The 23,512-nt window shown below is 39.2% G+C and overlaps 1 protein-coding gene across 3 annotated transcripts in view; it reads left to right on the top strand.

Annotated features, from left to right (window-relative positions):
- The window catches only part of ZSWIM5 (zinc finger SWIM-type containing 5), a 210,615-nt gene that overhangs the window by 5,149 nt on the left and 181,954 nt on the right, over positions 1–23,512 (top strand). The gene's annotated exons all lie outside the window — the stretch shown is intronic.

The raw sequence follows: 23,512 nt of genomic DNA, 5'->3' as shown, positions 1-23,512 counted from the left end.
CCCATTGCTTTTTTTGTTTGAAGAGCGACTAGGTGTCTCTCCCTCCCTCTCTCTCTCTCTCTCTCTCTCTCTTTTTTTTTTTTTTAACACTTCGCTCCATTTCCCTGTATGAAAGGCAATAAGGAAGGGGCGGCATACCTTTTGGGATGCAATAAGTAAGGAAATGGCGTTCTTCTGATTTAAGTTTAGAAAGGAGAGGACGTTAGTGATCTGGAGCGAGCAGTATTAGAGTGTTTGAAGGACAGGCTGTCACAGGCGAATCTGTAGTGCTAGCTGATTGAATCTGAGTGTAATTAACTTTTCATGTTGGGGTAAAAAATACGACAAATTGCTGTGCATTGTAGAAAATTTTGATTGTCTGCTTTAATATTTTTTCCCCCTGGACCAGTGGTGCTTGGGAATCTAGGCTGCAGACTAACAATAACCGAAGATGGAAATGTGACAGCTTCTCTTCTCCACACCCCCACCCAAGGAAAAAAAAAAAAAAAAACCACACAATCTGGAGTGGGGGTGGGGTCTGTCTTCCTTGTCAGACTAGGGTAAATCAAAAGCTGGTCACGTTGGGTTTTTCAAATGCGTCTCATTTAACTAGTCTTCGTATTTGCTTTTGTTTTAGCTTTTTGTTTGCTGGAAGATGAAAAACGATTTCTTTCTTCTTCCTTCTCTGGAGCTTCTAGTCAGTTTGTTAATCTTATTAAGTATATAAATACAGTGCTTCTGATTCGTGGAGTGGTTGGGGAAAGAGAAAAAATGACAGTAATTAACGTTGACTTGTTATGTGGAAAATTAAAACATTGATTTTTTTTCTATTTGGATTATATAGTATTCTGGAAGTACATATTTATGCATTTTGTTGTATAATGTATACTCATTTATTGAAGAAAATACCGATTTTTGAAAGGAGTTGGAAGAAGGTGGTTTTTAGAATTAAAAACAAGCACAGGCACATGTACAGACCCCAGACATCCAGCTCTCTTCTTCCCAGGCAAAACCAACATATTTGGATCATTTTTTTCTTTAAACTATACTACATCATGATGTTTTTTAGAAAGTAATCTGCTTGTGGTTGAGAATCATAGAATCCCTTGTTTCTTGTTGGAAGAACAGCATACCACCATTTGTTTTGCAAAGGTGAAATGCAGATTTATCCTGTGCCAGAATACATGACAGTAAATTGAGAAAGTTTTGCTCTTTTGAAAGGGTTAGTTCTTTGTGTATTTGTATATATTTTTGAAAGAATGAATTGAATAAAAGGGTAATTAAGGTATGCAGCTTTAATGCTGAAATATTGAAAACATGAAAATGAATATATACATTTATTAGTCTGGGTTTACCCTAATTTTTCTGTGAGTTTAGATCCTTTTAAGATTCTTTAAAATATTTTAAATTGGAAATGCTTGTGTTTTTTAGTAAGAGATGAATTTGAAAGGATTTTCAAACTTTTGGGGACAAATGAAGAAAGAGTTTTGAACAGGTATCTGTTTTTAAAGAGACTCAAATGTTAAATTCCAAATGAAGATTTTGTAGGTTGTACAGATTATGATAATTGGTGTGTTTATGGGATGGTAGGCTCTTCTTCAGGGACCTTGAGAAAAGATACATATAAATATATTTTTCAGATTGACTTTGGATTTCAAATATTGATAGGAGAATGAATTACTTACTCTTAAGTATTGCTATTTGAGAACTAGGAGTTAAATAATCTTTATTTTTTCTGACCTTACTTTATGCTAATAAGGTTGGGAGAGAAGGATACTCCATTCTGTATCATTTTGAGTTTTGCATTTTAACATGAATCATCTTGTAATATGTATAACTAGAGATCTTCCCTCAGCTTCTAATCTTAAAATTGTGAGTATGATGACTTCATCTAGATGATAGGTTCTATAAAAGTGTTGCCAAGAGATGAGTGAGGAAGTGATTTGTATATAGTAAGATAGTAATCATGTTCTTCAGTTTATAATATCACTTCAACCTTGATTTAATTACTAAGCGGTGCTAATTAAGAATTCTGCATATTTCCTTACCAAGCTATATAATAAGTGCAGAATTGGGTGGTTTACTGAAGGCTGATGGTTTAGAAAAGGACAGTTGGCATATTTCTTTAACATTATCCTTTTAAATAAAAAATTTGTAAGGGAATTTAACTGGAAAAGTGCAGCACAACACACAAGTTTTGAAAGAAAATAAATTAAAAATAAACACTTGTACAAAGAGTAGATAGATTAAATTCTGTAATTGCTGAGTACATTCCAGTGGAATCTGGTAATGGGAAGTACGGGATTCTGGTTGAAAAGCAATACTGTATTGAAAAACATCAGATTTTGAATCAGATCTAAAACTTCCCCAATTTGCTGTAAATAAAACTATAGGTGTGTTATGCTCAAAGGATACATTTCTTTTCCATATTAGTACTGAATTGTAATAGTACTGAATTTTCCTTTTAAGAAGTGAAAATTGCACACTAGTCTTTGTGATATCTGTAAGCTTGAGGCAGTGCCAGTATAATTACAGTCTGATCTTTTGGTATTATTGAGGTAATAAGAGTATAGATGTTTTAAGCAACTGCATTTTTAACCTGTTTAGAAGCCATAGAAATAGTGATGTGAACCTTGGGAAAATATTCAAGAGTCTGCAGATGGTCTCAGAATGGGACAAATGTAATTTATTACTAGTTTTAAGATTTTGACCCCTTTTTTTGCTATCTGATTTCTCTGTGTTTGGTAAGACTTGAAAGAGGCTTGTGCCTTTTCAGAGACCTGAATAGAAGGGTTAATGGTTTCCCTTTTTAAAATGCATATATATTTATTTGTATATTTTGGTTTTTAAAAATTGGGTAAAGACATGTAGGAGCCTCTGCACCTGCTGTATCTTAACTATATAGATATCCACAAATTTTCAGTAGATTCTTACAGGTAGCTTACTAAATCTCCTGTTTTCAGTCCAAACATTTTCCAGTAAGCACATAATTTTCCCTTGGATAGTCTTTAAAACTAGAGCCACAGTGCTGAGTACTACATTGTGTGAAAGAGGTACAACTGCAAAGTCAATAACAATGACAACAATAATTATTGGTCAGTTTCAGGAAGTATTCCATAACTTGAATATCAAGTAATAACTTTATGTGCATTTGTATATCATTAATAAAAGTATGAACTTCTTATATAGTATAACTGCTGTGAAATGCAGCAGTAACAAGCATTACAGTTGCTTTTTTTTTTTTTAAGATTTATTTATTTATTTATCTGAAGGAATTAGAAAGAGGGAGAGACAGAGAGATCCTCCATCCACTGGTTCACTCCCTGAATGGCTGCAACAGTCAGGGCTGGGCCAGTGCGGAGCCAGGAGCTTCTTTCGGGTCTTCCACATGGGTGCAGGGACCCAAGGACTTGGCCCATCTGCTGCTGCTTTCCCAGGTGCATTAGCAGGGAGTTGAATTGGAAGTGGAGCAGCTGGGACTCAAACCCATGCCACAGATGGTGGATTTACCCACTATGCCCGTAACAATTGCTGCTTTTATTATGTAATTAATTTTAATCTATATTGTTCTGGAGTACAAAAGTAATCCACATCTCAAAAGATAATTAAACTTAATGTGGGGAAAATGACTCAATTTATGTATATGTGTGTGTACGCGCACACACACACAGTGTATCATAGAAGGCAGCTGCTTTCCTTTAAGGGATAAGTGGTAATCTTTTTTTAGTGTAGAAATTTATCAAGTTTTCAATTACCTCTTTTTTTGAGCAGTGAGTTCTCTTTCTCCTCCTCTACTCCAACAGATCACACACAAACATATCTTAAAATTCAATAAATGTTTTTGAACGAATGTTATGGATGGACTGATCTGTGTTGTCATACACAAACACACAGGAAGAACACTACATTTTTAGTATGAATCTGGTAGTGGAAGACACAGGGAGAGTACTAGACTTGTGCATATAATAATGTTACTGTAATAAGGTAATGTTAAGTAGTCATTAATATGTTACAACATATGTGTATCTTCTATGTTGATTTATCAATTTCTTCAAATGAAAGCTTACTTTTTTTTTTGACAGGCAGAGTGGATAGTGAGAGAGAGAGAGACAGAGAAAGGTCTTCCTTTGCCGTTGGTTCACCCTCCAGTGGCCGCCGCGGCCGGCGCATTGTGCTGATCCAAAGCCAGGAGCCAGGTGCTTCTCCTGGTCTCCCATGCAGATGCAGGGCCCAAGGACCTGGGCCATCCTCCACTGCACTCCTGGGCCACAGCAGAGAGCTGGCCTGGAAGAGGGGCAACCGGGATAGAATCTGCCTCCCCAACTGGGACTAGATCCCCGTGTGCCCGTGCCGCAAGGCGGAGGATTAGCCTGTTAAGCCATGGTCCGGCCTCATGAAAGCCTACATTTTAAGGTGAAAAGCCTAGAAAGTTATTTATGTCTGTGCAAAACAATTTTTTTCTCATTTAAACATTGGCTGTGAATAAATAAAGGCACTGGTGATAGGAATTGTGGTGTAGCAGGTTAAGCTGCTGCTTGAGATTTCCATATGCCATATCAAAGTACGTGAGATCAAATCCCACCTCTGCTTTATTTCTTTCTTTTTAAATATTTATTTATTTATTTGACAGAATTACATACACAGAGAGAGGAGAAGGCTGGTTCACTCCCCAAATGGTTGTAATGGCTGATGCTGGGACTCAAACCAGCCCCCATATGGGAGGCCAGCACTGCAGGCAGCAGCTTTACCCGCTACATCACAGCGCCAGCCCCCCACTCTGCTTTCAATCTAGTTTTCCTCTAATACGCGTCCTAAGAGGCAACAGAGGATGGTTCAAGTGGAGAACCCTGTTAGAGTTCCTGGATATTGTGGGCATTTGGGGAATGAGCCAGTGGGTGGAAGATGGATCTTTCTCTAAAAAATAAAAAATGAATAAATAAAACATTATAAAAGAAAGAGAAATAGACATTAGCAGTATCCTATTATAGTGAGGGTTATAGAAATATATACGACTATATGTGTTAAACCAGATAGAACTGTATAATAATTCATTGCAAACTACTTTTATGTGAATATCCTACCTTGTAATTTATTTATGGACTCATTTCTTTCCTGATATAAGCCACTTTGAGCCCATTATTGAGCTGGTTTGCTAAAGAAATCACACTAATTTTTATATTGCTTTAGCACATATGGTCATATATGCTAAATTACTGTGTGATTGAGGTAATAATCATAGATAGCCAACTGATAACTTTTTGGTTTTAAGTATAATTGCTCTCCTCCTCAGAATGTGTAATATGATTTTCCCTAAGCTGGTATCCAATAAGTGCTTATTAAATGAATGAGGAAGTTGTCATGTAACTTAATATTTGCATAGTATGGATGTATCTCTTTTTTTTTTTATAAAAGTTTTTTTTTTATTTTTTATTTTTTTTTATTTTTGACAGGCAGAGTGGACAGTGAGAGAGAGACAGAGAGAAAGGTCTTCCTTTTGCCGTTGGTTCACCCTCCAATGGCCGCCGCGGTAGCGCGCTGCGGCCGGCGCACCGCGCTGATCCGATGGCAGGAGCCAGGTGCTTCTCCTGGTCTCCCATGGGGTGCAGGGCCCAAGGACTTGGACCATCCTCCACTGCACTCCCTGGCCACAGCAGAGAGCTGGCCTGGAAGAGGGGCAACTGGGACAGAATCCGGAGCCCCGACCGGGACTAGAACCCAGTGTGCCGGCGCCGCAAGGCGGAGGATTAGCCTAGTGAGCCGCGGCGCCGGCCTGGATATATCTCTTAATTGATTATATATGACTGGAGGCTAGAAGATAGACTGGCATTTTGTGACTTAATTTGTGGATATTTTTGATTTCTAAAGTGCTACAAAGATAAAAATAATCTTGAAGTGTATTATTAATTAGCTCTTGATTTATTCATTAAATGAGCATTTAGTCATTTGTTATGTATTAGGCTCAGTAAATAATTGTTTACCTGTTTTTGGTGTGAGTCTTTCTAAAATCCTTTGTGTTTACTATCTTAGAGTACAAACCCATGTTGGACACTGAAGCCTAATGTTATCTTGTCTTTATGCAGGGTGAGATTATAAACTGAGTAGGTACTTGATTCCAAAATCTTAGTCTTTGAAACCTGTGTTTGAAAAGTTCTGTGAATGCATATTTTTGGGTCATTTGCTTGTTTCTCTTTATTATAGAGTAATGAATGTGGTATCAGTAGAGTATAACATTGTTACTTCTTTAAAAATAGACTATTGATGCAAAAGGTGAAGTATACCTCTTTTTAGAAGTTTTCTTGCCTTGGCCGGCGCCGCGGCTCACTAGGCTAATCCTCTGCCTTGTGGCACCAGCACACCGGGTTCTAGTCCCGGTCGGGGCACCGGTCCTGTCCCGGTTGCCCCTCTTCCAGGCCAGCTCTCTGCTATGGCCCGGGAGTGCAGTGGAGGATGGCCCAAGTGCTTGGGCCCTGCACCCGCATGGGAGACCAGGAGAAGCACCTGGCTCCTCAGTGTGCAGTGCGCCGGCTGTAGCAGCTATTTCAGGGGTGAACCAACGGAAAAGGAAGAAAAAAAAAGAGTAGTTGTCTATATATTTATTTCTTACAGAAATGCAAATTAAAACTGAAGGAAATACCTACACTATGCACAAAGTAGAATAGCTAAAAATAAAAAGACTTGCAGTACAAGTACTGACAAGAATATGCAACAACTGGAACTTTCATACATTGCTGGTGAAATGCAAAATGATACATTTACTTTTGAAAATGATTTCTTTTTAAAAAACTTTTTAAAATGATTTATTTATTTGAAAAGAAGTAAGACAGAGAAAGAGAGAGAGATCAATCTATCTTCCATCTGCTGGTTCAGTCTCACAAATGGCTGCAACATCTAGGTCCAGTTGGCTGGGCCAATTGAAGTCAGGAACCTGGAACTCCATTCTGGTCTCCTGCATGGGTGACAGGGACCCAAGCATTTAGACCATCTGCTGCTGCCTTCCTAGGTGCATTAGTAGGGAGCTGGTTCTGAAGAGAACCAGTGCTCTGATATATGATGCCAGTGGTCACAGGCAGCAGCTTAACCCACTGCACCACAACTCTGCCCGAAACAGTTTCTTTCTTAAAAATTTGCTTATTTATTCAAACTGTTTCTTATAATCATGCACTTAATCATAAGATTCATCAGTCTTACTCCTAAATGCTTACCTGATATGAATAAAAACTTTGGTTTGTATAAACACTTGTATTTGAATATTTATAACAGCTTTATTCATCATAGTAGCAAACTGGAAACAACCGAGATGCCTATCAAATGGGTAAATAGTCAAAGGGATTATTGTATAGTCATATAATGGAATACTTTTCAGCAATAAAAAGGAAGATGCTATTGATAGCCTAGCAACATAGGTGAATCTAAATAAAAAGAAGCCAGACATAAAAGACTATATACAGTACAATTCAGTGTATATGAAATTTTAGAAAGGCAAAAGTTATAGTGACAGAAAGTAAATCAGGGGCAGGAATTGTGCGCATGGGGTTAAGCCACTGCTGGGGATGCCTACATCCCATAATTGTAGTGTGGGTTTGGGTCTTGGCTCTTCAGCTTCCAAACCAGCTTCCTGCTGATGCATCCTAGGAGGCAGTGGATGATGCCCAGAGTGCTTCAACCCCTGCCACCCACATGGGAGACGTGGATGGAGTTTTGGGCGCCTGGCTTCTGCCTGGCTCAGCCCTGGATATTGTGGGCATTTGAGGAGTGAACCAGTGAAGTCTCTCTGTCAGTCTGCTTTTCAAGAATATGAAAATAGGACCAGTGCCATGGCTCACTTGGTTAATCCTCTGCTTGCAGCACCGGCATCCCATATGAGCTCTGGGTTCTTGTCCAGGTTGCTCCTCTTCCAGTCCAGCTCTCTACTGTGGCCCGGGAAGGCAGTGGAGGATGGCCCAAGTGGTTGGGCCCCTGCATGAGAGACCAGGAGGAAGCACCTGGCTCCTGGCTTTGGATCGGCACAGCACATGGGCCGTAGCAGCCATTTGGGGGGTGAACCAACGGAAGGAAGACCTTTCTCTCTGTCTCTCTCTCTCTCACTAATTCTGCCTGTCAAAAAAAAAAAAAAAAAAAAAAAGAAAGAAAGAAAAAAAAAAGAAAAGAAAAAGAAAAAAAAAAGAAAAGAATTATGGATTCTCGTCTTGGCTTCAGATTTAACAAAAATAATAGTATTTAGGACTCACCCCAAATTAATTTAGAATCTGTTGAGAATGAGGACAAAATGTTTTTTAAAAGCTCTTAGCTAGTTTTATGGTTAGTGTCTAAGGTTGAGAAATGCTGCTTTAGAAAAATGATCATCTTTTTTAGTGTTATCCACATTTCTGAATTTATTGTTGGCAATCAAAGCATTATGTAATTTTTACTACACAAATGCTGTATACCTTGTCAATTTTCTTTTCTACTTCCATCTGCTCTGTTTCACCTATTTTAAGGCTATTAATGGATCTCAAGGAAATCTATTCTCTTATCATTTAAAAATTTTTTCCACTTGTATTTTGGAAAGCTCTTATTCCAAAGTACATAAATTGTCATTGTTATCATAATCAAAAGACACTTGAATTAGTGTAATGCCATGCTATAATTTTCTTCATATTTGTTCACTCATTGATTCATTTATAAAACTTAATATATTTTTTAATGTTCTATGAAAAATACAACATAATTCCTATATTTAAGGAGTACACAATTTAATATAAGATATACATATAAAATAGCATTTAGCACAATGTTTTGAATAATAAAGGTAGTTACTATGGAGATTATGAATAGGAAGTGATTAACTAGGAAAATGGAGACAGTTGGAAATATTGTTCTACTTTAATATAATCCAAATTGTAAGAAATATTAAAATTATATCTAATACTTACAGTAGAGAATGGAAACACAATTTACTGCTTGCAAGTTAGATGAACCTTTCATGAGATTCCTTCTGTTTGAAAATTTCATATGCCTGTAATACTCTAGTGCGTAGTTGATTCAAAGAAAATATTGGTAGGCAGGAAGATGACAAAAGTATTCCATGTACTAATCCTTTTTTTTCCTTCTCAGAATAAGCCTTATAGATTTCTGGCTTTAGGATAGCTTTGTTACTGTCAGATAATAATTTTTCTTTCTTTTAAAAAAATTGTTGCTCTGATATAAAGCTAATCAGCAGAATAGCTTTTTGTCTATCCATTCGTTATATTGTGGTCTGTAAGCAACAGGAAAATATATTCTGTCTTTGAAAGCCTTGGTGATAATTATATATTTTTTCCCTATTCATTCATGGTTTTATCAAATGGAAGCCTGTAGCATTGATATATTCAGGAAAAGCTAGGGTATTCTTATTTTGCTTAAATCTATCAATACTTGATAAACTGACATGGCTGGCGAGCATCACCAGTATACATGGACATCATTAGTAATATAAAGTTCTTCCCCATGTTATGGCTCCTTATTTTGTGAAAAAGATTAGATCATACAAATCTTTTTTCACTCAATATTATATTATTATACTCTTTACTATTATGTGTATTTATCTACCGTGTGTGTGTGTGTGTGTGTACATACACATATTCATACCATCATATATATGTGTGTGTGTGCGTGCGCATGTATGTATAAAATTTTGGCTTATTATGTCTCACTTTCCTCCACTGTGATTGGACTGAATAATGGTACTTCATAGGTTGTTTTGTAAATTAAATTTGCCAATATGTAAAGCATTTAGAATGAAGCCTAGTACATATTAAGTATGTAAATATTCACTATTAACATACCTTTACCCAAGTGTATTGTGTATTGTTAACTTCCCTTCCTCAACCTCCAGCTCACCTCCAAGCCATTACAGTGATTTGTGCTTTCACTTACTGAGTTAAAATTGATCTTTTAAGGGTTAGCTAGTGACCTCATGATTCCCAAGCACTGCTATCCTTTTTTCAGTCTTCATTCATTATGATTTCTGTGTAGAATTTTCTGTAGTTTACTGCACCTTCCTTTTGAAATGCTCCTCCCTAATTTTTTTTTTTTTAAATTTCAACTTTCTGGTTTTCTGTCTTCCTTCTTTCTCTGTTATCCCACAAAAATGGGATGTACCTTCTTGCTTCAAGTCTTCTAATTTAGCAATTTAATTAATTTTTATTGTTTCAGTTACTGTTTTATAAACATAAAATAACATGGTGCACCTGTTTAGTGTTATAAAATTTGATTAAAACAACTGTAGTCTCATTTTCAAATGAAGTATTAGAATTCTAGTTTTTGCAGCAGATAAAATCTGTGCTGCATTGGTGATTGGGAATAGAGTCCAGAACTATCAGTTTGGCCATGTAGTATTTCCTTTTGAAAATCTGAAGCACTTCCAAATTATCTTAATGTTGAGATTCCGAGTCAGGAAATCTGCCTTGGTTTTCTCATCTGTAAAGCGTCAGGATTTTTGTGAGATTCTAAGTAAGCTAATATATGTGAAAGTGCTTTGTAAATGTCACTGTGCAAATGATGTGATTGTTAAGTCTGCCTCTTTGGTTCTATTTCTGCAGTTTTAGATCAGCAGTATATTTGCCTGCTCATAGGTATCTTTAAATAGATATTTACTAGGTACTCAAAATAAACATGCCCAATAAAGGATTAATATTCAGAATATATAAAGAACTCCTACAGCTCAGCAATAGAAAACAAACAGCCTGACTAAAAAATGGTCAAAGGAGTTGAATATACATTTCTCCAAAGAAGATACACAAGCAGTCAATAAACACAAGAAAATATGCTTAACATCGCGAATCATTAGGGAAATGAAAATCAAAGTCCCATTGAAATGCTACTTCACACTTATTGGAGTGGAAATTATAAAAAGAGAGAAAAAACCAAATTTTGACCAAGCATATGGGGAAAAATTGGAACCTATTAGGAATATAAAATGATGTAATAGTATGGTGGTTCTTCAAAAATTAAACAGTGTTATGACCCAGTAATACTATTTCTGGGTATATAACCAAAATAATTGAATGTAGGAATTTTTAAATATCCATATTTACAGCATTGTCACCCACAATACCCAAAAGGTAGAAGCATCCATTTGTCCATGAACAGTTGAATGGATGAGCAACATGTGGCAAATATGAACATTGGAATATTATAGAAATCCTGATACTTGCTACAACATGAATAAGCCTTGAAGACATTAAGGGAAATAAGCCAGACATGAAAAGACAAATTTTGTTTGATTCTGCTAAGTGAAGTATATGGGATAGGCAGATTCATAGGACCAGAAAGTAGAATAATGGTTAACAAGTGCTGAGGGAAAAATTGTAAGTTATTGTTTAATGGGCACAGAGTTTCAGTATGGGGTGATAAAAAAGTTCTGGAGATGGATTATGGTAATGGTTGTACAGTGTTGTGAATGTACTTACTACTACTGAATGATACATTTAAAAATGGTAAATCTTATTTATATTTTACCACAAGAAAAAAATTAAACAAAAAAGATACATATTATCTGATCCCATTTACATGAAATGTCCAAAATAGGCAAATCCTAGAAACAGAAAGTAGATCAGTAGTTTTCATGGATGGGAGATAGGAGGACTGATTACTAATGCACACAGAGCTTCCTTCTGGGACAATGAAAATGTTCTAAAATTAAATAGTGTGATGGTTGCACAAGTCTGTAAACATACAAATAACACTGGATTTTACACATTAAATGGGTAAATTTTATGTTATGTGAATAATGTCTCAATAAAGCTTATTAGAAAAACAAATATTCCTTAAAAAAAAAAAACAACCTCAAATTCATTCTGTTTCAGAGGGGAATGTTGTTTCATGAGATCTAAATTCATAAGCATTAGGTTTGGGACCGGGTCTCAACTCCCAGGTCTGCCACTTTCTAGCTGTGTAATCTTGGATAAGTTACTTAATCTCTGTGCCTCAGTTTCCTCATCTATAAAACAGGGACAGAATACCATGTCAGAATGTTGACAATATAGTTAAATGAGATAACGTATGTGAGGGCAGCTTGGAATTGTAGGGGACTGTGAATATTAGTTCTCTTTATTTTCTGCTGCTTTTCCTCTTTACATTTTACACATTTATTTTTATTTGAGAGTCAGAGATAGAGAACATTCATTTACTGTTTCATTTTCCAAAATGCCCACAGTGGCTGAGGCTGGGCTGGGGCTGAAGCCAGGAGCTGGAAACTCAATTACAGGTCTCCCACATGGGTGGCAGGAGTCCAGTTACTTGAGCCATCACTGCTGCTTCCCAGATTCTGCATTGGTGGGAACTTGGAGTCACGAGTCAGAGGGAGAAATCGAACCTAGGCACTTTGTTGTAGGACATGGGCATCTTAACCAGTAGGCTAAAGGCCCACTCATACTCATCTGTTTTTAAAACTGCCATTTCCTTATCTACTTAGTTGAAATTAAAGTTTCCTTTGACTTCAGTCCTGGGCATTATTCAGCATTTATTTATTGGGTGTCTTTGTGTCAGTGTGTGGGCTGGTCACTGGAAATAGAGCAGAGAATGAAAAAAAAATTCCTACTTTCATAGACCATACTTTTTTTTTTTTTTTTTAAGATTTATTTATTTATTTGAGAGGCAGAATTACGGAGAGGGAGAGACAGAGAGAGAGGTCTTCCATTGCTGGATGGAAGTGGGCTGATCTGAAGCCAGGAGTCTGGAGCTTCCTGTGGGTCTCCCACATGGGTGCAGGGGCCCAAGCATTTGGGCCATCCTCCACTGCTTTCTCAGGCCACAAGCCGAGAGCTGGATCAAAAGTGGAGCAGCCAGGACTCGAATTAGCACCCATATGGGATGCTAGCACCTCAGGTGGAGGCTTAACTTACTAAGCCACAGAGCTGGCCCCTGGAGCATACTTTTTAGTGAGAGGATAGATGGAGCACTTTTCCCTTTGAGTTTATGTTATAGTGTTGCAAATTATTACCTCCCTTCCAGCTCTTCCAGGGCAAGCATTCTATCCTGCAATCTACTGGCATTCAGCACAACATCTAATAGGTTTTATAATGGACTTTTAAGAGGTTGTTGAAGTGAATCAAGAACATTATCTTGTTCACTTGTATAATTTTCAAAATAGTGATTCCCAGTCTTGACTGCTTTACAGAGTAAAGAAGAGCTTTGGTAAAAGAAAGGTCTTAGGGCTTCACTTTTGGAAATTCTCGTTAACTAAGATTACCGTGGGGCTCAGAAACTGTTTTTGACAACTTTCCTGGGTTTAAATGTGTGGTAACCACTGCTATGTAGTGTTTAGCACATTGACTTATATATAAAGAGTTTAGTAATTGTTGGCTGACTTGATTATTTTTTTAAAAAGATTTATTTATTTATTTGAAAGGCAGAGTTACAGAGAGGCGGAGGCAGAGAGAGAGAGAGAGAAAGAGAGAGAGGTCTTCCATCAGTTGGTTCACTCTCCAGATGGCCACAATGGCTGGAGCCATGCCGATCCAAAGCCAGGAGCCAGGAGCTTTTTCTGAGTCTCCCACATGGATGCAGGGGCCCGAGGACTTGTGCCATCTTCTGTGTTGGCCCGTGAATTGATTATTGACTGATACTCTAGCTTGTTCCAAACAGGATTTGGAATTTGTGGTCAAATTGAATTAAATAGATAGGTCAGATTCAGTAAAATTAATGTGAAAAGTCACTAAGCTCAGCAACATTATAATTTGCTAATATTAGTGAAAATCACTAGTACTGAATCTATCCTTTGATATTTTAGAATGCTAGTTCTTGGGGTGGTTGTTTGGCACAGCAGGTTTAGTTGCCATGTCCACATCCCATATCAAATTCAGGTCCTGACTCCTCTACCACCATTCTAGCCTCTTGCTAATGTGCATCCTGGGAGGCAGCAGATGATGGCTCAAGTACTTGGGTCCCTGCCACCCATGTGGGAGACCCAGATGGAGTTCTCAGCTCCGTGGCTTTGGCCCTGACTGCTGTGGTCATTTGGGAGTTCAAGCAGTAAACCAGCTACTGGAAGATCCTTCTGTCTTTCTTACCCTCTGTCTGTAACTTTTCTCCCTGTCACTCTTTCAAATAAATATTAAAAAAACCCACAGCTTTAAAATTTGCTACTTTTCCTAGTTAAATATTCCATTCTGTATATCTGATAAAGTCATCCTTTGTGCTACTTATCCAAATGCTGTATAAATTGCTTTTTTTGTTTCAAAAGAATCATGACTTGATATTATTATGCTATAATAGACAACTGAGTTTTAATTGTTTGCACTAGCAGAAATAAAATAATATGCTATGAGGTTACAGAACAGAGTAGGCCATAGCTGCTTCTTAATTGACTTTTTCTATGGAATTGGATTTTTAAGGTTGTGTTCCCTGGGAAATAAACACTCAGATGGAAATTTGCTTCCAGAAGGTTTATTAGAGAATGCTTTTAGGATGAACATTTACAAGAGAGTATGGGAAACAAGATAGAGAGAGCAGAGAGATCAAATTAATACAATTGCAACAGGACTTTATTCAGTCCCATCGAGAGCTCTGGAGCTGGAATGGCACTTCAAGTTGTCTGGAATTGGATGTAGTCTGACCTGAAGGGAAGAGACATAACATTGGATGGGGTGTGTTTCTTTATGTGGTAGAGATGGAGATTACCCACACAGTTCTTTAAGGAACTGCTTATTTCCGAGCTGTAGTCTGTCTCAACTGCAGAGGTCACTATCGTCTAAGATCAGCTTCCAAATGACTGAACATGGTGAGGAGTATAAATGTCCAGCTCTTTAGCCTTCCAAAGAACTCTGATAGATAATACTAGCTCAGACAGCCAAACCTAGTTGGCTGAAAGGTGATGGGGGGTGGAGGTGGGAGAGATGAAGAGGGAGGGAGGGACAGAGAGGTATCTTCCATCTTCTGTTTCACATGGCAGAAAAGCCAGGGCAGGGCTAGGCCAATGCCAAGAGCCTGCAGCTCCATATGTGTCTCCCACTTGGTTGGCTGGTATGCAAATACTTGAGCCATCATTTACTGCTTCCCGGGATGCATTAGCTGGAAGCTGTATCAGAAGCAGAGTAGTCAGGGCTTGAATTGGTACTCTGTTATGGAGTGTGTTTATCCTGAACTTTGGTTTAACCCTCTGTGTGTGTGTGTGTGTTTTAAATTTATTTATTTTGAAAGAACTACTGAGAGAGGGGGAGATCTTCCATGTGCTGGTTCACTTTCGAGGTGATGGCATGACAAGTTCAGGGCTAGGCTGAAGCCAGGAGCCAGGAGCTTTATCCTGGCTCAAATAAAAAAAATGGAAGAACTTTAAAAAGAGAAGCCAGGATGGAACTGGCATTGTGGCTAGCTGGTAAATTGCTACCTGTGACAGTGACATCCAGGTACCGGTTTGTGTCCTGGCTGCTCCACTTCGGCTCTAGCTCCCTGCTAATGACCTAGGGAAAGCAGCAGAAGATGGCCGAAGTGCTGGATGGCAAGGACCCAAACACCTCGGCCACCTGCTTTTCCTGGACCATTTGCAGGGAGCTGGATTGGAAGTGGAGCAGCCGAAACACAAACCAGGGCTCATACGGGATGCCAGCATCACAGGCAGCGGCTTTACACATTTGCAATGCCTGACTTCTTATTCTTCTAAATCTTCCTGCTGCCTTTCCTTCACAGGAAACCTCTAATCTGATCTCTAACGGGTATTAGGGTACTTCAGTAACTTTGTGTAAAATGGAAATTAAAAATAAGTTTATTTTGGTACAAAAAATTTTAAATCTTTACATAGTTTTTTCATAATATGAATTTTCGTGAACTTTTTTTTTTTTTTTTTTTTTAGACAGGCAAAGTTAGAGAGAGAGACAGAGAGAAAGGTCTTCCTTCCATTGGTTCACCCACCAAATGGCCGCTATGGCCAGCGCACTGCACTGATCCGAAGCCTGGAGCCAGGTGCTTCCTCCTGGTCTCTCATGCGGGTGCAGGACCCAAGGACCTGGGCCATCCTCCACTGCCTTCCCGGGCCACAGCAGAGAGCTGAACTGGAAGAGGAGCAACCGGGACAGAATCTGGCGCCCCAACCAGGACTAGAACCCGGGTGCTGTTGCCGCAGGTGGAGGATTAGCCTAGTGAGTCACGGCGCCGGCCAATTTTCATGAACTTTTAAGAAAAGATTTATTTACTTGAAAGAGTTAGAGAGAGCAACCACTTCCATCTGCTAGTTCACTCCATAAATAGCTGGGGCCCAGGCTGAAGCCAGGAGCCAGGAATTCCATCCTGGTCTCCATGTGGGTGGTGGGGACCCAAGCACTTGAGCCAACTTCTGTTGCTTTCCCAGGTCCATTAGCAGGGAGCTGAATTGGAAGTGGAACAGCAGGGACTTGAACCAGTGCCCATAACGGATGCTGGTGTTGCAGGCAGTGGCTTAACCTGCTGTGCCTATCCTTGCATGAACTGTTTGAAGACCCTCTCCTATACAAATATTAGCAGAAAACTGGATTGGAAGTCAAATAGTTGGGACTCCTATATGGGGATATGGGCTAATATCCATCCCTGGACTTCAAATTATTTTTTGCACCAAAATGAACTTTTTAAAATTTCATTTTCCATGAATCTTTTAAAAAGCTTTTTAAAAATTTATTTTTAAGGCAGAGTTACAGAGAGGCAGAGGTAGAGAGAGAGAGAGAGAGAGAGAGGGAGGGAGGGAGGGAGGGAGGGAGGGGAGGTCTTCCATCTGCTGGTTCACTCCCCAAATGGCAACAACAGCTGGAGCTGGGCCTATCTGAAGCTAGGAGCTTCATCTGGGTCTCCCACACCAGTGCAGGGGCCCAAGGACTTAGGCCATCTTCTGCCTTCCCAGGCCATAGCAGAGAGCTGGATTGGAAGTGGAGCAGCCGGTACTCAAATTGGCACCCATGTGGGATGCCAGCACTGCAAGTGGCCGCTTTTTTTTACCCACTACACCACAGCACCGGCCTCTCAAAAAGCTTTTAAAAAATGTATTTGAGATGGGGAGAGATAGAGACACAGAGAGAAAGAGAGTGCTCCCATCTGAATTTTCTCTGCAAATGACTGCAATGGCCAAGGCTGAGGTGTGGCCAGGGCTGGGAGCCTATGTGTATGACAGGAACCGAATTACTTGAGCCCATCACTACTACCTTGTAGGATGCACATTAGCAGGAAGCTGGAGTCAGGAGCTGGAGCTGGGAATTGAACCCAGGTACATGGGCACCTTAACTGTGAGGCTAAATGCCAATTCTTCCATGAACTTTTTTTTATGATTTATTTATTTACTTGAAAGTCAGAGTTACAAAGAGGGAGAAGGAGAGGCAGAAAGAGAGAGAGATCTTCCATCCACTGGTTTACTCCCCAGTTGGCCACAATGGCTGGAGCTGTGCCTTTCTGAAACTAGGAGCCAGGAGCTTCTTCTGGGTCTCCCACACAGGTACAAGAGCCCAGGGATTTGGGCCATCTTCTACTGCTTTCCCAGGCACAGCAGAGAGCTGGATCGGAAGTGGAGCAGCCGGGACTTGAACTGGTGCCCATATTGGATGCCCATATGGCGGCTTTACCTGCTGCGCCCCCATGCTGGCCCCTTCCATGAACTTTTGTAAGTCCCTTTGTATCTGTGCTAAACTCCATCTTGGTATCTACTTTCAGAAAACTGGACTTGTGATACTTTGAGTTAAGAGCAGCCTGTTAAGGAGGACATAACTGTGAGCTGTTCCTGAAGGAAGGATTGAGGCAATGCATTCCTGTGACCCTTGAATTTTTTCCTTCTCCCTCCCTCCCTCCTTCCCTCTCTCTCTTTCTTCCTCTCTTTCTCTCTCCCCCTCCCTCCCTCCCTTCCTTCCTTCTAAAATATTTTATTTATTTTTTTGAGAGGTAGAGTTACAGACACAGAGGGAGAGTCAGAGAGAAAGGTCTTTCATCCACTGGTTCACTTCCCAAATGGCTGCAGTGACTGGAACTGGGCCAATCTGAAGTCTGGAGCCAGGAGCTTCTTCCAAGTCTCTCATGTGGGTACAGGAGCCCAAGCACTTGGACAATCTTCCATTGCTTTCCCAGGCCATAGCAGAGAGCTGGATTGGAAGAGGAGCAGCTGGGACTAGAACCAGTGCCCATATGGGATACTGGTGCTGCCACTATGCCACAGCACTGGCCCTGTCTCTTTCTTCAAAAACGTTTATTTATTTGAAAGACAGAGTGATGGAGGGAGACAGACTGAGAGAAAAAGATCCTCCACCAACTGGTTCACTCCCCAAATGACCTCAATGGCCAGGTCTGGACCAGTCAGAATCCAAGAGCCTTGAATTCCATCTGTGCCTTCTGAACTCCATCTGGGTCTTTTACATAGATAACAAGTGCTTGGACCATCTTCCACTGCTTTCCCAGGTGCATTAACAGGGAGCTGGATCAGAAGAAGAGGAACTGGGACTTGAAACAGCAATCTGATATGGGATGGTGGTTTTGCAGGCAGCAGCTTAACCTACTGTGTCACAAAGCCAGCCCCTTGGATTCATTTCACCTAGTAAATTCACTCTTTCTGGGAACAGCTCCTCCAAGATTCTATCATTTATTTTTCTGATAAAACTTACAAGAGTAAGATTAGTGGATGAAAAACTTTCAAAGGGTGTATATCTTTAATATAGTCTCTTTTCAGTTATGCTAATATAAATATATTGTTAGTAGAGTTCCAAGAAGACGGAATAGTGAGGGCATGCACTGATAGTCCAGGAAAAGATAGTTTAGTAAAAGTAGAGATTCTGTAGTTTCAGGGAAAAGTTAGGGGGAAAAAAAAGTGCAGAGGAAACTCTTCCAGAACTAGTGGGATACGGTGGACCTACGTGGAGGGCAAGGGTGCCCACAGCTCAAGACCCCAGTCATGGAGTGTACGCAACAGCGCTAGAAAGGGAGGTGAGGTGAAACCACAGTAGCCCGAGACATTGGCAGGAAGAGCCTAGAGGGAATGAGGCTTGAAGCCCCGTTGGGGAAAGTTCACCAGGCTAACTAGAGGAGAGAAAATAAATAAATAAAAGGGACCAGTACGGACACGAGTCTCTCTCTCCACTCAACTTATGAAGGCAAGCAAGACAAAGAGCAGGCGCCATTTTGGACATATGTAAAAGCTGTGCCTGCCATCAGCCAAGCAGAAAAACCTGACTCTGGTGGGGAGAAATAACAGGAGGTTAGGACCTAGTGAATGTGTGGAGCTAATGAACTGAGACTGTGAAAAACTGAGGGTGTGGGAGAGAACTCACGGAGTACCTGAGACGTGAGTACTCTCGGGAGAGTACACAAACTCGGTAACCTTGGCAACTCGGTGGGAGACTGCAGAGGAATTTGAGCTTACACTGGGGTCTTCACAGATCCTTTGTGTGGTCTTTGGGACAGAGCAGACGAATATTATACCCACAGGGGCCAGATTTCAGACATTGACTACCTTCAATTCCGCTCAGCTTGAGGAATTACTTCCCTTCTGAATAAAAAATAAAAAGAGAGAGAGAGAGAGAGAGAGAGAGTGAGAGCGAGAGAGAACAACCTGGGTGAGTCACCTTTGGCACACCCTTTACCCTGAAGAACCAAACAGACCTCTCTGGCCACACCCATCACAAGCCTCTAAGGATCCATCAAAAACAGACAGTCCACTTAATCTGGAGTCATAGTATAACGAGAAAAACCACTACAGCAAAGAAACCAAAGAATATCTCCACAATGCCAAGCAACAAATGCAGAAACTGAGGAAACAAGAACAAGGAAGACATTATGTTGCCCACAAATGAACAAGACACCCCAATTCAAGATTATGAAGATGATGAGATAGAAGAAATGCAAGATACAGATCTCAAAAAATTTATAAGAACATTAAGAAGTTCTCAAAAACAAATTCTTAAACTACAGAAATCTTTACTAGACAAGATAGAAATTCTCTCTCCCGAAAATGAAATATTAAGGAGGAATCTAAATGAAATGAAGCAACTAGTAGAACATGAAACTGTGATAGTGAAGAGAAATCATAATGAAATGAAGAATTCAATAGATCAAATGACAAACGCATTAGAGAGCCTTAAAAACAGAATCAGTGAAGCAGAAGAGAGAATATCGGACTTAGAAGACAGAGAACAGGATAGTATACAGTCAAACCAAAGAAAAGAAGAGGAAATTAGAAATCTAAAAAATATTGTTGGGAATATACAGGATACTATTAAAAAACCCAACATTTGGGTTCTAGGAGTTCCTGAAGGCATGGAGAGGGAGAAAGGATTAGAAGGCCTTTTTAGTGAGATACTAGCAGAAAACTTCCTGGGTGTGGAGAAGGACAGAGACATCCTAGTACAGGAAGCTAGTAGAACCCCTAATAAACATGACCAAAAGAGATCCTCACTACGACACGTTGTAATTAAATTCACCACAGTGAAACAAAGATCCGAAAATGTGCAAGAGAGAAACGTCAGATTACTCTCAGAGGATCTCCAATTAGACTCACAGCTGACTTCTCATCAAAAACCCTACAGGCTAGGAGGGAATGGTGAGATATAGCCCAGGTACTACGAGAGAAAAGCTGCCAGCCCAGAATATTATATCCTGCAAAGCTCTCATTTGTGAATGAAGGTGAAATAAAGACCTTTCGTAGAAACAGAAATTGAAAGAATTTGTTGCCACTCATCCAACCCTCCAAAAAATGCTTAAAGATGTGTTACACACAGAAACATGGCCATCAGTATGAAAGAAGGTAAAGGAAGAAAACCTCCCAGTAAAAGATCATAGGAAGTTCAAAGCATATACTAGAAAATATCTTTGGGAAAATGGCAGGGCAAAGTTACTACTTATCAGTAGTCACATTGAATGTTAATGGCCTCAACTCTCCAGTTAAAGGACACAGACTGGCTGAATGGTTTAAGGAACAAAGCCCATCTATTTGCTGCCTACAAGAAACACATCTTTCCAACAAAGATGCATGCAGACTGAAAGTGAAAGGTTGGAAAAAGATATTCCATGCCAACAGAAACAAAACAAAACAAAACAAAACAAAGAAGGTGTAGCCATATTAATACCAGACAAAATAAACTTTTAACACAAAAACTGTTAAGAGAGACAAAGAGGGGCACTATATAATGATTAAGGGTTCAATTCAACAGGAAGATGTAACTGTTACAAATGTATATGCACCTAATTACAGGGCACCAGTTTATTTAAAAGATTTGTTAAGGCCACTCTCAGAAATGGACAGGTCAACCAGACAGAAGATCAACAAGGAAACAGCAGATTTAATTGACACTATAGCCCAAATGGATCTAACAGATATCTACAGAACTTTCAATCCTACATTTAAAGAATTTACTTTCTTCTCAGGAGTGCATGGAACCTTCTCTAGGATTGACCACATACTAGGCCATAAAGCAAGTCTCAGCAAATTCAAAAGAATTAGAATCATACCATGCAGCTTCTCAGATCACAGCAGAATGAAGGTGGAAATTAGCAACTCAGGAATCCCTAGAGTTTATGCAAACACATGGAGACTGAACAACATGCTCCTGAATGAACACTGGGTCATAGAAGAAATCAAAAGAGAAATCAAAAACTTTCTGGAAGTAAATGAGGATAACAACACAACATATCAAAACTTATGGGATACAGCAAAAGCAGTGTTGAGAGGAAAGTTTATATCAATAGGTGCCTACATCAAGAAATTGGAAAGGCACCAAATGAGCATTCTTTTTTAAATTTTTTATTTATTTATTTTTTATTTAATAAATGTGAATTTACAAAGCACAACCTTTGCATTGTTGTGGCTTCCCCCCAACCTCCCTCCCTCCCACAGCCCTCCCATCTCCCACTCCCTCTCCCATCACACTCTTCATCAAGTTTCACCAAATAAATGAGCTTTCAGTGCACCTCAAGGATCTAGAAAAACTGCAGAAAACCAGATCCAAATCTAGTAGGAGAAGAGAAATAATTAAAATCAGAGAAGAAATCAACAGGATTGAACAAAAAAATTACAAAAAATCAGCCAAGCGAAGAGCTGGTTTTTTGAAAAAATGAATAAAATTGACACACCATTGGCCCAACTACCTAAAAAAAGAAGAGAAAAGACCCAAATCAATAAAATCAGAGATGAAAAGGAAATGTAACAACAGACAAACAGAAATAAAAAGAATCATCAGAAATTACTACAAAGAGTTGTATGCCAGCAAACAGAGAAATCTTTCAGAAATGGATAGATTCCTGGACACATGCAATCTACCTAAATTGAACCAGGAAGACATAGAAAACCTAAAAAGACCCATAACTGAGACAGAAATTGAAACAGTAATAAAGGCCCTCCCAACAAAGAAGAGCCCAGGACCAGATGGATTCACTGCAGAATTCTACCAGACATTTAAAGAACTAACTCCAATTCTTCTCAAACTATTCAGAACAATTGAAAAAGAGGGAATCTTCCCAAATTCTTTCTATGAAGCCAGCATCACCTTAATCCCTAAGCTGGAGAAAGATGCAGCATTGAAAGAAAATTACATACCAATATCCCTGATGAACATAGATGCAAAAATCCTCAATAAAATTCTCGCCAATAGACTACAACAACACATCAGAAAGATCATCCACCCAGACCAAGTAGGATTTATCCTTGGTATGCAGGGATGGTTCAATGTTTGCAAATCAATCAATGTGATATACCACATTAACAAACTGCAGAAGAAAAACCATATGATTATCTCAATTGAGGCAAAGAAAGCATTTTATAAAATTCAACACCCTTTCATGATGAAAACTCTAAGGAAATTGGGTATAGAAGGAACATTCCTCAATATAATCAAAGCAATTTATGAAAAACCTATGGCCAGCATCCTATTGAATGGGGAAAAGTTGGAAGTGTTTCCACTGAGATCTGGTACCAGACAGGGATGCCTGCTCTCACCACTGCTATTCAATATAGTTCTGGAAGTTTTAGCCAGAGCCATTAGGCAAGAAAAAGAAATTAAAGGGATACAAATTGGGAAGGAAGAAATCAAACTATCCCTCTTTGCAGACGATTTGATTCTTTACTTAGGGGATCCAAAGAATTCTACTAAGAGACTGTTGGAATTCATAGAAGAGTTTGGCAAAGTAGTGGGATATAAAATCAGTGCACAAAAATCAACAGCCTTTGTATACACAGGCAATGCCATGGCTGAGAAAGAACTGCTAAGATCAATCCCATTCACAATAGCTACAAAAACAATCAAATACCTTGGAATAAACTTAACCAAGGACTTTAAAGATCTCTACGATGAAAATTACAAAACCTTAAAGAAAGAAATAGAAGAGGATACCAAAAAATGGAAAAATCTTCCATGTTCATGGATTGGAAGAATCAATATCATCAAAATGTTCATTCTCCCAAAAGCAATTTACAGATTCAATGCGATACCAATCAAAATACTGAAGACATTCTTCTCAGATCTAGAAAAAATGATGCTGAAATTCCTATGGAGACGCAGGAGACCTCGAATAGCTAAAGCAGTTTTGTACAACAGAAACAAAGCCGGAGGCATCACAATACCAGATTTCAGCACATACTACAGGG

The sequence above is a fragment of the Lepus europaeus genome, chromosome 5 (genome assembly GCF_033115175.1).
Source record: "Lepus europaeus isolate LE1 chromosome 5, mLepTim1.pri, whole genome shotgun sequence".
In the NCBI taxonomy this organism is placed as follows: Eukaryota; Metazoa; Chordata; class Mammalia; order Lagomorpha; family Leporidae; genus Lepus; species Lepus europaeus.
This window is presented reverse-complemented; position numbering and strand designations above follow the sequence as displayed.